Source organism: Salmo trutta, chromosome 11 (assembly GCF_901001165.1).
Source record: "Salmo trutta chromosome 11, fSalTru1.1, whole genome shotgun sequence".
NCBI classification, from domain to species: domain Eukaryota; kingdom Metazoa; phylum Chordata; class Actinopteri; order Salmoniformes; family Salmonidae; genus Salmo; species Salmo trutta.
Window position 1 is genome coordinate 18942874 of NC_042967.1, and position 10280 is coordinate 18953153.

Here is a 10280-nt window from a genome sequence, read left to right on the forward strand (position 1 = left end):
GCCAGTCCTCTTCTGGCTGTGCTGGGTGGATATTATAACAGAACATGGTCAAGATGTTAAAATGTTCGTAAATGACCAGCATGGTCAAATAATAATAATCATAGTAGTTGTCGAGGGTGCAACAAGCACGTCCGGTGAACAGGTCAGGGTTCCGTAGCCGCAGGCAGAACAGTTGAAACTGGAGCAGCAGCATGGCCAGGTGGACTGGGGACAGCAAGGAGTCATCATGCCAGGTAGTCCTGAGGCATGGTCCTAGGGCTCAGGTCCTCCGAGAGAAAGAAAGAAAGAGAGAAAGAGAGAATTAGAGAGAGCATATTTACATTCACACAGGACACCGGATAAGACAAGAGAATACTCCAGATGTAACAGACTGACCCTAGCCCCCCGACACATAAACTACTGCAGCATAAATACTGGAGGCTGAGACAGGAGGGATCAGAAGACACTGTGGCCCCATCCGATGATACCCCCGGACAGGGCCAAACAGGCAGGATATAACCCCACCCACTATGCCAAGGCACAGCCCCCACACCACTAGAGGGATATCTACAACCACCAACTTACCGTCCGAAGACAAGGCCGAGTATAGCCCACAAAGAACTCCGCCACGGCACAACCCAAGGGGGGGGCGCCAACCCAGACAGGAAGACCACGTCAGTGGCTCAACCTACTCAAGTGACGCACCCCTCCCATGGACGGCATGGAAGAACACCAGTAAGTCAGTGACTCAGCCCCTGTAAAAGGGTTAGAGGCAGAGAATCCCAGTGGGAAGAGGGGAACCGACAAGGCAGAGACAGCAAGGGTGGTTCGTTGCTCCAGCCTTTCCATTCACCTTCACACTCCTGGGCCAGACTATACTTAATCATAGGACCTACTGAAGAGATAAGTCTTCAGTAAAGACTTAAAGGTTGAGACTGAGTCTGCGTCTCTCACATGGGTAGGCAGACCATTCCATAAAAATGGAGCTCTATAGGAGAAAGCCCTACCTCCAGCCGTTTGCTTAGAAATTCTAGGGACAATTAGGAGGCCTGCGTCTTGTGACCGTAGCGTACGTGTAGGTATGTACGGCAGGACCAAATCGGAAAGATAGGTAGGAGCAAGCCCATGTAATGCTTTGTAGGTTAGCAGTAAAACCTTGAAATCAGCCCTTGCCTTAACAGGAAGCCAGTGTAGGGAGGCTAGCACTGGAGTAATATGATCAAACTTTTTGGTTCTAGTCAGGATTCTAGCAGCCGTATTTAGCACTAACTGAAGTTTGTTTAGTGCTTTATCCGGGTAGCCGGAAAGTAGAGCATTGCAGTAGTCGAGCCTAGAAGTAACAAAAGCATGGATTAATTTTTCTGCGTCATTTTTGGACAGAAAGTTTCTGATTTTTGCAATGTTACGTAGATGGAAAAAAGCTGTCCTTGAAGCAGTCTTGATATGTTCTTCAAAAGAGAGATCAGGGTCCAGAGTAACGCCGAGGTCCTTCACAGTTTTATTTGCGACGACTGTACAACCATCCAGATTAAGATCTCTTTGTTTCTTGGGACCTAGGACAAGCATCTCTGTTTTGTCCGAGTTTAAAAGTAGAAAATTTGCAGCCATCCACTTCCTTATGTCTGAAACACAGGCTTCTAGCGAGGGCAATTTTGGGGCTTCACCATGTTTCATTGAAATGTACAGCTGTGTGTCGTCCGCATAGCAGTGAAATTTAACATTATGTTTTCGAATGACATCCCCAAGAGGTAAAATATATAGTGAAAACAATAGTGGTCCTAGAACGGAACCTTGAGGAACACCGAAATTTACAATTGATTTGTCAGAGGATGAACCATTCACAGAGACAAACTGATATCTTTCCGACAGATAAGATCTAAACCAGGCCAGAACTTGTCCATGTAGACCAATTTGGGTTTCCAATCTCTCCAAAAGAATGTGGTGATCGATGGTATCAAAAGCGGCACTAAGATCTAGGAGCACGAGGACAGATGCAGAGCCTCGGTCCGACGTCATTAAAAGGTCATTTACCACCTTCACAAGTGCAGTCTCAGTGCTATGATGGGGTCTAAAACCAGACTGAAGCGTTTCGTATACATTGTTTGTCTTCAGGAAGGCAGTGAGTTGCTGCGCAACAACTTTTTCTAAAATTTTTGAGAGGAATGGAAGATTCGATATAGGCCGATAGTTTTTTATAATTTCTGGGTCAAGATTCGGCTTTTTCAAGAGAGGCTTTATTACTGCCACTTTTAGTGAGCTTGGTACACATCCGGTGGATAGAGAGACGTTTATTATGTTCAACATAGGAGGGCCAAGCACAGGAAGCAGCTCTTTCAGTAGTTTAGTTGGAATAGGGTCCAGTATGCAGCTTGAGGGTTTGGAGGCCATGATTATTTTCATCATTATGTCAAGAGATATAGTACTAAAACACTTTAGTATCTCCCTTGATCCTAGGTCCTGGCAGAGTTGTGCAGACTCAGGACAATGGAGCCCTGGAGGAATACCCAGATTTAAAGAGGAGTCCGTAATTTGCTTTCTAATGATCATGATCTTTTCCTCAAAGAAGTTCATAAATTTATTACTGCTGAAGTGAAAGCCATCCTCCATTTGCGAATGCTGCTTTTTAGTTAGCTTTGCGACAGTGTCAAAAAGAAATTTCGGATTGTTCTTATTTTCCTCAATTAAGTTGGAAAAATAGGATGATCGTGCAGCAGTGAGGGCTCTTCGATACTGCACGGTACTGTCTTTCCAAGCTAGTCGGAAGACTTCCAGTTTAGTGTGGCGCCATTTCCGTTCCAATTTTCTGGAAGCTTGCTTCAGAGCTCGTGTATTTTCTGTATACCAGGGAGCTAGTTTCTTATGACAGATGTTTTTAATTTTTAGGGGTGCAACTGCATCTAGGGTATTGCGCAAGGTTAAATTGAGTTCCTCGGTTAGGTGGTTAACTGATTCTTGTCCTCTGACGTCCTTGGGTAGGCAGAGGGAGTCTGGAAGGGCATCAAGGAATCTTTGGGTTGTCTGAGAATTTATAGCACGACTTTTAATCTTCCTTGGTTGGGGTCTGAGCAGATTATTTGTTGCAATTGTAAACGCAATAAAATGGTGGTCCGATAATCCAGGATTATGAGGAAAAACATTAAGATCCACAACATTTATTCCATGGGACAAAACTAGGTCCAGAGTATGACTGTGGCAGTGAGTAGGTCCAGAGACATGTTGGACAAAACCCACTGAGTCGATGATGGCTCCGAAAGCCTTTTGGAGTGGGTCTGTGGACTTTTCCATGTGAATGTTAAAGTCACCAAAAATTAGAATATTATCTGCTATGACTACAAGATCCGATAGGAATTCAGGGAACTCAGTAAGGAACACTGCATATGGCCCAGGAGGCCTGTAAACAGTAGCTATAAAAAGTGATTGAGTAGGCTGCATAGATTTCATGACTAGAAGCTCAAAAGACGAAAACGTCATTGTTTTTTTTTTTGTAAATTGAAATTTGCTATCGTAAATGTTAGCAACACCTCCGCCTTTGCCGGATGCACGGGGGGTATGGTCACTAGTGTAACCAGGGGGTGAGGCCTCATTTAGCACAGTAAATTCATCAGGCTTAAGCCATGTTTCAGTCAGGCCAATCACATCAAGATTATGATCAGTGATTAGTTCATTGACTATAACTGCCTTGGAAGTGAGGGATCTAACATTAAGTAACCCAATTTTGAGTTGTGAAGTATCACAATCTCTTTCAATAATGACAGGAATGGAGGAGGTCTTTATACTAGTAAGATTACTGAAGCGAACACCGCCATTTTTAATTTTGCCCAACCTAGATCGAGGCACAGACACGGTCTCAATGGGGAAAGCTGAGCTGACTACGCTAACTGTGCTAGTGGCAGACTCCACTAAGCTGGCAGGCTGGCTAACAGCCTGTTGCCTGGCCTGCACCCTATTTCATTGTGGAGCTAGAGGAGTTAGAGCCCTGTCTATGTTCCTAGATACACTACATTAATTAAAAACTGAAATTATTATGACTCAATAGTAGACATTATGACTCAATAGTAGACATTTCACATACTATAAAACATTGTATTTTCTCATATCCATCAGCCTACTAGTTAGTATGGGGAGTTGGACGTGGCCAGTGTGTTTAGTCTTATGGTAGAACAACATACCAGACAGAACCCTACATATAGTCCTTTCTCTCTATTAACCTATGGCCTATATTGTTCTTACACGTTATCAACGTATGTCGGTTATGCTTGACTGAGTCTCTCAAACCAGTTTTTCCAGGTGAACAATGTACTTAATGAAACCGACAGAATATCACTTGTATGAAAAGGTTAGCATGGTATTTATGGTTGATACTGTGCTGTATCATTCATCTTTGTTTTGTCTCCTCCTCCCACTCTCTCTGCTGGTTGTGATTGGTTGATTGAGCAGTAGGGAGCTCAGGGGCTGATCTAGGAACCTCTGTCCATGTAATATTATTTGTTATGATATAAAAGGCCAAACTGATCCTAGATCAGCACTCCTACTCTGAGAGGCGTACGCCTCTGACCTCACAGACACAGGAAACGACTTACCCTTCTCAGTGCTCTCTCACCCAACCCTCTCACTCAGCCTCAGAGAGTCCTCCAAGTTTTATTTTCTCCTCACTCTTGTTATTCTTACAACCCCTTACGAACTGACCTTAGGTTCAATTGAGTCAGCTTGTCTGGTATAATTCATTACAGATTAGACATGACGGAACATCGTGCAATCCTGTCAAGACTCGCATAGTGTGAAAGGTAAACTGTTGGATTTTGTAAACCATGTAATGTGAAGGAAGCTTTAAAGCCAGTACTAACATGTCATTTCTTTGTACAGCCATTAGGCATGACAGTCAGGCACATAAGGTGATTTTAAGGATATTGAAAATGGTGTAATGTGAAAGAAGCTTTATCATGTTAGCCACAATGTCACTCAGATGTGTATGTGATGATAGTGGCTGGTCCTCTTTGGCTTCATCTCGACAACTCAGAACCAATTATTGTGTGAGCGCTGGCCTCTGGACAGTTACTAGTGTTGGTTGTGGGGGATTGAGATTTTGGACTAGTGGTGGAACCAGGAAGGATCATCTTTGGTAGCGCCCCTCCCCCCTTCCTTTGCAAGTCTCGTGCAACGTATGGCCGAAAAATCCCTCCCCTTCCAAAACTCAAAAACTGCCAGGTGTATTGTAGCTAGCCGTGGTCAAGGTGTACATGACAGCAAATGTCAAGAAATTATTACACATGACCAAGACATTTAATCTCAACAATTGTAATACAGTAGCAGTCAATGCAGGTTAAAACAAGCTTTAACAGGGGTTGCATTACAGGCCGAATACAATGCAGACGCTGCATTTCATCAACAAATGGTTGTGTGCCACGTCATCGACAACGTAGTGGGCATCAGATTGCTAAATGACGTGGTTAGTTGATATGTTAAAGGCCTATCCAGGCGTGAGATTAGGCATTCGTCTGCAATGGAGCTGACCTGGAACACAGCCAGGATCTCTACACTGTGAAGCTGGGGCTGTCACAGTTCCTGAGTTATTTTGAGTGTGTTTCCTTGGGTTGCCGCTGGATGGCACCCTTGCCTTGTTTTCTAGTACCCAGGTTACCCTGATTGTTCTCATTATTTTCACCTGTGTTTAATTACCTTTTCTGTTCACCTGGTTGCCTGGCTATTTTGGTTCCTCAGTTGGCCTGCTGCGTTGCTGAGGTCTTATGTTTTGTTTAGTGCACGCTGGTGCTGAAGCCTTGTTTCTGCCTAGGTTTTAAGTAAATATCTGGATTTACCCTTACCTCTGCTTGCTGTGTTTCTCTGCGAATGGGTTCCAGTTCATACAAGCATCATTGTAACAGAGGCAGCTGTGTCAGATCAGGCTACCTCTCATCGTACGTTGGTGATGATCAGTAATATACAGTAGTTATCAACATAATATAGAGTATTATGTAGCCTGTATCTAATGCTCTGATGATCGATTCTCCTCCACTCAAAATCAATTTGCAATTCAGATCACTGTCTACTCCCTTGATCTTTAGTGTGTAGAAGACTTCACACAACAGGTTATTCACTGGTGACTTTGTCTGGATTTTGGTGACTTTGAAAATCTCATATGATGAAATTAAAGCTTCTCTCTCTTCAGGTAAGGATGAGTAAGAAGTTAGCTCAGATCCAAAGCAAGTGTGAATCTCAAAGCAAGACACATTCTCAAAGTTGGTTAAAACTTGTTTGGGCTAGGGGGCAGTATTGAGAATTTTGGAAAAAATATGTGCCCATTTTTAACTGCATCCTACACCAACTCAGAAGCTAGAATATGCATATTATTGTTCAGGTTTGGATAGAATATACCCTAAAGTTTCTAAAACTGTTTGAATGGTGTCTGTGAGTATAACAGAACTCCTATGGCAGGCAAAAATCTGTGAAGGTTTCATGCAGGAAGTGGCCTGTCTGACAAGGAGTTGTGCGTCTTGCATCTGTTTATTGAAGAGTAAGGATCTTAGCTGTAACGTGACAATTCCTAGGGCTCCAATAGGCTCTCAGAACCCGGGAAAAACCTGAACGATGACGAGGCAGCCTCAGGCTGAAACCCATTATCGCCTTATCCAAGTGTCCCATTAGGTGACAATGGAATTATGCGCGTGCGCAATTCGCCCCGTGGAGTATTTTCATTCGGCTGTTTAGCTTATTGCAGATTCCCGGTCGGAATATTATCGCTTTTCTACGAGATAAATTGCATAAAAATTGATTTTAAACAGCGGTTGACATGCTTCGAAGTACGGTAATGGAATATTTAGAATTTTTTTGTCACGTTCTGCGCCATGCGCTCGACCGTAGTTTACTATTCTGATAGTGTCTAGAACTCACGAACAAAACGCCGCTGTTGGACATAACGATGGATTATTTGGGACCAAACCTACATTTGTTATTGAAGTAGACTTCCTGGGAGTGCATTCTGACGAAGACAACAAAAGGTAATCAAACTTTTATAATAGTAAATCTGATATTGGTGAAGGCTAATCTTGCCGGGTGTCTAAATAGCTAGACCTTGATGGCTGGGCTATGTACTTAGAATATTGTAAAATGTGCTTCATCCGAAAAGCTATTTTAAAATCGGACATATCGAGTGCATAGAGGAGTAATGTATCTATAATTCTTAAAATAATTGTTATGCTTTTTGTGAACGTTTATCGTGAGTAATTTAGCAAACTGTTAGTAAATTCCCCAGAAGTTTGCGGGGGTATGCTTTTTCTGAACGTCACATGCTAATGTAAAAAGCTGTTTTTTGATATAAATATGAACTTGATTGAACAGACATGCATGTATTGTATAACATAATGTCCTAGGTGTGTCATCTGATGAAGATCATAAAAGGTTAGTGCTGCATTTAGCTGTGGTTTGGGTTTTTGTGACATTATATGCTAGCTTGAAAAATGGGTGTCTGATTATTTCTGGCTGGGCACTCTCCTGACAATCTAATGTTTTGCTTTCGTTGTAAAGCCTTTTTGAAATCGGACAGTGTGGTTAGATAAACGAGAGTCTTGTCTTTAAATAGCTGTAAAATAGTCATATGTTTGAGAAATTGAAGTAATAGTATTTCAAACGTTTCAAAAATCGCGCCACTGGATTTAAGTGGCTGTTACGTAGGTGGGACGAATTCGTCCCGCCTAGCCCATAGAGGTTAAGTCGGATCTTAAAGAGCTTGCGGCGAAAGTGACGAAACGGATCTCGTGGTTGAGAACACTCAGATCAAACTTCTTGTTGGTTCTGTGAAAGGTTTCTTTACATGTCTCTTGTCTTTCTCTAAGAATCTGAATGGCATCAGTCAGGTAGAAATGCAATGCATGGTACCTGAATGTCATATATTCAGAATCTTGAACTGCTTTGTTAAATTCCACGCAGATTGATTTGGAATTCGGTCTGGGCCTGTTATTTGTATAAAAATAGAGCAATGGAATGCTCTGTTTTCAAACTGTCTCCATGTGGTATAGCGGGTACACAACATTCTGTAGACTTGACCTTTTGTGAAAGTTAGAAACAATTGCATTATTTAGGAGTGCCAGGGCGAATTCCATTTCTTACACAAGCACACGCCGACACATTAAGATATACTACATACGCACACTAGTGGTGCGAGGGTCATCTGTTTGTTCACCCACACCCGCCCACAATTGCTAATAACCCATCCGCAACCACCTGACTATGTGATAAGGTGAAAATCTGACCCCCACACTCAATATTTCCTTGACATGGGGTGCATGACTTTGTTTTGCTTGATTTAGATATGTTCCTGCTTATAATTTCCAACATTTTGGTAGGCTGTTTGTTAGACAACTTGTAAATAATTAGATACATGTATCATTTTTTTTGCCTTATCTCTGCTCGCTGGTCTCCATAGCTGCACCCACCCGTAGCACGCGTTCCAGCAGGTATATCTCACTTGTCACCCCCAAAGCCAATTCCTCCTTCAGCCGCCTCTCCTTCCAGTTCTCTGCTGTCAATGACTGGAACGAACTACAAAAATCTCTGAAACTGGAAACACTTATCTCTCTCCCTAGCTTTAAGCACCAGCTGTCAGAGCAGTTCACAGATCACTCCACCTGTACATAGCCCATTTATAAATAGCCCAAACAACTACCACTTCCCCTCCTGTATTTATTTCTACTTTGCACACTCATCTACTGTCAAATCTACCATTCCAGTGTTTTAATTGCTATATTTTTATATTGATATTAAGGCTATATGAGAGGTTGCAGACCTCTCATATAGGGTGGACCAATGACTTGGTTAAACTTTAAAGGGAATACAATTTTCTTTCATTAAAAGGGTTAACTTCTTACGGATCATTGGAACGCTAGCGTCCCACCTCGACAACATCCGGTGAAAATGCAGAGCGCTAAATTCAAATGACAGAAATCATAATATTAAACATTCATGAAAATTCAAGTGTCATACATCATTTAAAAGCTTAACTTCTTGTTAATCCAGCCGCTTTGTCAGATTTCAATAAGGCTTTACGGCTAAAGCACACCATGCGATTATCTGAGGACAGCACACACATGGACAAATCCTCACGGTATTCGGAACTGACGTGACTTTGGTTCACAGGGCTTTTATAGAAACGTAGAAAAGGTGTTGGTTCATAATTTCCAACCAATGCCTATTCACTTGGGCGTGGCTACTGACTTAGTTAAACTTTACAGGGAGGACAATTTTCTCATTTTAAAAGTTAACATCACATTGCATCATTTCGCAAATAGTTTAATATTTACTCATTCATTTTATACAAGAATTAGATTCAAACCTCATAACTTTGACACTTGTATAAACAGAGTTAGGGTAATGTGTCTGTATTGTCTTTCATGAGGTCACAAACATGAAACAAAATGGACCGGTTCGTAGCTGGTTTCCCTGTGACCGTTTACACATTCTTCAAAATAGGAATATTGTTCAATTCTCAAATCTGGGATGTAGTAGAATTGGTCAGGAGAATCCCTTTCTGTGAAACTCTCTCTCTCTATACCACATGGTCAGTGAGAGAGGAGTCTCTGTGGTATTTACTGCCCCCCCTCCCCTCCTAACAGAAGAGGGTGGGGTGGTTGTTTCCATCTCTGCTAGCCAATTCACAGAAAGGGCTAGCGTCAAGACACCTCCATATCAAAACAATATGACCGTTCACAAAAGCATACTTTTTTCCCCATAAAAAAACAACGATGTATAAAAAAAGCAAATAAAAAACGACAACGTAATTAAAAAAAGGTGGTGAAACTGTCCGCTGGTGACTCATCGGGGAAAGAGTCACCTAGATAGAAGACACCTCCATACCAAAACAATATGAAGTGTCTGTCATCACCACCTCTGAGTAGACAGCAGATACTTCTATACCAAAACATGCTAAATTGTTGGGAGGAGCTAGGATAACAAAGGGTGTTTTTGGTTCCTAATTACTACTCCATAATCACTCTCATTCTCCCTTCCTCTCTCCCTCCCTCCCTCCCTCCCTCCCTCCCAGGTTGATAGGCATCACCCAGTCATCGTTGTTGTGTTTTGTCTTCGACACCACAGGCGGTATGAGTGATGACATCACTGAGGCTAAGAGAGTGTCCTTCTCCATCATGGACTGCAAGAGAGGAACCCAGCAGGGACCTTCATCATACATCCTGGTCCCCTTCAATGACCCAGGTGGGTGTTAGCCTGGTCCCAGATCAGCAGGAACATACATCCTGGTCCCCTTCAACAACCAAGGTGGGTGTTAGCCTGGTCCCAGATCTGTTAGTGCT